Source organism: Penaeus monodon, chromosome 4 (assembly GCF_015228065.2).
Source record: "Penaeus monodon isolate SGIC_2016 chromosome 4, NSTDA_Pmon_1, whole genome shotgun sequence".
Classification (NCBI taxonomy): domain Eukaryota; kingdom Metazoa; phylum Arthropoda; class Malacostraca; order Decapoda; family Penaeidae; genus Penaeus; species Penaeus monodon.
The window spans coordinates 1,064,084-1,068,713 of record NC_051389.1 but is presented as its reverse complement, the minus strand read 5'-3'; the positions used below and the strand labels follow the sequence as shown (position 1 = coordinate 1,068,713).

Genomic DNA, 4,630 nt, shown 5'->3' with positions numbered 1-4,630 from the left:
ATTGGTTTACCGACTCACCTTTATATTGCCAGCCACCTGACCGGACACCACATTACAATCTGAGATGATACCAAAAGTAAAAGCATGATAAAAAAAAAAATATATAATTAGCCCCTTGTGCAATCTCCTTTCTCAGAGGATCTTTACTCACTGCGCCACTGGTCCACGGTTCCCTCTTTATATAAATCATAAATTTCACTCTTAATCAAGGTTTCTTAATTAGTTTATTTATTAATTTTCAGATATCATAAGCAAACCTTTGTCCTTTTAATATCCTCGGGGATAGATTGGCTTCAGGGAGATAGAAAACAATTGTTCTATTTTCAATATATATTTTCCCATCTATATATGTATCAAATTCAATCAATCAAAAAGAAAACTTTGAACAATGTATATCAGAAGCTCGATTGTATGCAGGCCTTAGTCCAGTCAAGGTTCAAGCGGTCGATGTCATACAGCAGAGGTCATGCATGCGCGAAGAAGTACGGATCTGGATAATTAGGAACCGAGACGGACAAAGCCGGGTAGAAATAGCCCAGGGTAAATGTCCTAGGGGGATAGCCACAACAAGCTGACAGGTTTCTTCCACTTCATTAAAATTGGTAAGCTGCAATACGAACCAGTGGAATAATGCACTAAATCACTCACTTCATAACATCAAGTACTTTACTTGCTATCACTTATGTAATTAAGTTTTACACAATTTCAAAAGTCGTAAAATACAAATATATAATTACTTACAATGTGTATCAAGTGTGGACGTCGGAGCCAAGTGGCTGACCCCTATACGGTGGACCACCGACCATGGCTTCCTTCCAGGTTCGAAGCAGGAGAACATGGGTGTCTGGGTAAAACCAAATGGTTCGCTACGCTCACAAGCACGCACGCACTCACATTTCGCACACAAGGACAGGCAAATACAAAAGATTATAATGGGAAACATCACCCAAACCCTGTACAATATATATATAATATATATATAATATATATATATATCTATATATATATATATATATAATATATATATATGTCTGTGTGTGTTGTGGTGTGTGTGTGTGTGTGTGTGTGTAGTGTGTGTGGCGTTCGGGCGTATACGTGTGCTAACTCTAAGCTGCACAAAACTTAGCATTGACCTCTGTGAGAAGAAATGAAAGTACGGGGACAACTTGCGAATGGCTTTTGTAACAACTTCGGGAGGGAACTATTTAATTTCTATTCTCAACTGCGTTTTGTCGTCAGGAGATTGCAGAGACAATAGTTTTTTTCATGCTGTTCAGCTGTTAAAAAAACGAAACTTTTTCAAAAGCCGTGGAGAAACAATGATTCACCCGAAAGTGTCAAAGAATGATGATTGTTTTTCCAGGCCAGTAAGGCAGTAGTCAGTAGTAGTAGCCATGATCATGTACACTGATGAAAGCATTATTTCCTGAATAATAAGCAATAATAGAAACAATAATACCAGTAATTAATAATGCTTAACAATAAACAAAACTATATTACCTTTAGCAACAACGATGATAATACTATTATTATTCCCAACAGTGCAACTAATTATAATTATGCATCACTAATATTAAACAAAATATTAACAATAACGATGCTAATAATAATAGTATTAGATATGAAAACGAGAAACCTGCAAGAACACTGCATAACTAAAACAAGTGCAGATCTCCGCAAGCCCTTCAGAAAATCTAATTTTCACAATATGTCACTTTTGTAAGGAAAAAAAATTTATATATTGTAACCCTACAACCCCGAGTACCAGTGGAAGGGCTTTCCCCGGGGATACAGTCCAGTTGACAGACTGCCAGTCGGATGCCCGTGAGCCGCAATTGAAATATATTATCCGAAAATATCTTTACCCCCGTGATTTTTCCTACAAGGGCCCATGTGGCCAACATCTTGCACAGTGTTGGGGGAATAATAATTTTTTTGCATTCGAGGTGTGCCATCTGCTGAGAATAGTCGGTAGTTTTTGCAAAATCATCTTGACAATCCAAGACACTAATTAACAAATAAACCAGCAAAAAAATAGAAACCCCAGACTTCTTATGAGGTAATAGGGATGTACATACATGTTATATATATGTGCGTGTGGGCATATCTATACACATACACACACACAATTTTATATAATATTATATTTAATATATAAAATATAAATATATATATAATATATATATATATTATATATATATATATTTATATTCTTTTTCAGGTACCTCTCAGACCTTGCAATATCCAAATCACAAGTTAATGAATATGAAAATCACTAGTACACTGGTAATAAAAAACACAAGCCTGTACCGGCATCAAGATGATACCGCACAAAACGTACGCACGGGGGCAATTTTGAGGGAAAACTTCTCTGACCTGCGACGACTATAAAGCCGGGAAACTCACACACTGACCGTCACACTCATCTCCCAACCGTCTCACCATGAAATCAGTGAGTACATACATGCAGGCAGTCGCTGTTTATTTAGTTTACATATACACACACACACGCATGTACACACCCCACACACATATACATATATATGCAACACTCACAATGTAAAGCGTATACATGTGTGGATGTATAATGATGTACTAATTACTTGGGCCTATAGCCAAAATTAAGACGATCCCTTTTTAATCCAGATCGTTGCCCTGGCTGTGTTGGCTGTGGCTTCGGCCGAACAGTTGCCACTCGTCAACCCGCCCATTGCCATCGTGCGAAGCAGCCAGGTGAACCCCGACCAGTTCGGCGCCCACAGCTCCGACTTCGAGGCTGCCAATGGCATCGTGTTCCAGTTCTCGGGTTCTGAGGGCGTCGCTGGCGGTTCTAACATGGTTGGCTCTTGGAGGTAAGTAACAAAATTTGTTTGCATATTTTCTTGCTCGAATTACACAAAGGAATACTGCAGTTGTGATATTGGGGATGCTCGAAATCAAATGTGGCATGACTTTTTTTTTTCTTATAGTTATCCTCAGGAAGATGGTACCGTAGCCTCTTTTAAGTTCGTGGCCCAAAGAGAACGGGGTATCAGCCCGAGGTCGTCCCTCCTGCCCGTGGCCCCGCCTTCCCCCACCCCATCCCCCAGTTCGTCCTCGACCAGATCGAGTTCGCCCGCCTCGAGGACGAGCGCAAGGCTCGCGAAGGAGCAAAGGGGCCCAAAGGGAGTCTTTTAGAATTTGTGTTAAACTTTGAATTTGAAAAGATTTTATAATTAAATAAAAAAGATGTTATAAAGAAAACATTGTATTACTTACAAGTAAGACGAAAGAATTATCCATAAGACTGGTAAGAGCTCTATGCAAAAGTGAAAATGGGAGGTCAAAAGACACATTGCTGTTCCCTCTCTGATTGCCTCACGCAATAAAAACTTTTATGCTTATATTACATACTGTTTATTGTCACATGCTTCCTGCATGGTATCATAAATATTGTAGAAGAGAAAGTTAAGTTTCCGCGTGCTTATTAAAATGTTTGATGTTTGACTGAAGGCCCAAAATAGTTGCACCCCTGATCCCCAACTTCGCCCTCGACCAGATCGAGTTCGTCCGCCTCGAGGACGAGAGCAAGGCCCGCAAAGGTGAAAAGGGCCCCAACGGTAGTCTTTTATTTCTGAAACAAATTTCTTGTTAGACTTTGACCTTTGGATGATTTTATGTTTAAATAAATAGATGACCGTATTCATATTGACATATGTAGACAAGGTATGAAAAAGAATATCTTCACAATACAAGAGATTTTATTCATTCTCATTCATCCCTTTTCTACATCAAAAAAATAGACTTTCTTTAAAAAGCATTTACATTCCGACAATATGAGAGGATAATAAAACAACACTGAAGAAACAGGTTACGTTTCATGGAAGAGTCATTTTTACACGACGTTAAGACGCTTATTGAAAAAAGGAGAAAGAGGAAAAAAAGGGGTTTTTCAGTAACCTTAAACGGTCTCGATCCAGGATTCGATCTCATTCTATGATATCCCCATGTGCATGAGTTATCCTAACATTAGATATACCAGACAAGTGTTACAGTTTTGCATAGTAGGAGTGGCATTTATATAAAACATTATTAGTGACTAGACTGGTAATGATAAAACAAAAATCTTACCATTAGCACAGAAATTACAACGTTGCTACTTATAATAGATATTGAAATAAATACCATAATTTCTAATTCGGTTATAATTACAGCATCGCCAGTAATGGTGACATGATGAGACCAAATACATTAGGCCTATGTGAGATGAAAATGTTAAATTTAAAAAGGATAATATGATTACATCAGCAGTAATCAACAGTAATCAATCAGTATGATACTAGAGTTAGCATTACCACTATATTTTAAAAAGAGCTATTATAATTATTACCATTCCGAATTTTATCTATGATTATTGTATTATAGTGATGCGATTAGTGAACATCCCATTCTTTTCTTTCTTCCATTGTATATGCACAGATGGCCAAAGACAGGATTCTAGGGGAATCCTGTCGGAAATGTGATACACGTCCGGACTTTGGGGACGCATCGCGTGGCTTAACATTTTGCCAGTGTTTTCTGTTGGAACTTACTATTCAAGTAAATTTTTGCCCATTCTTTTATAGCTCCCCTCAGGAAGATTGTGCCGTAG

General features: G+C 38.0%; 1 pseudogene; it reads left to right on the top strand.

The window, feature by feature from the left end:
* Positions 1-4,630, top strand: part of LOC119599193 — an 8,602-nt pseudogene extending 3,972 nt beyond the window's left edge.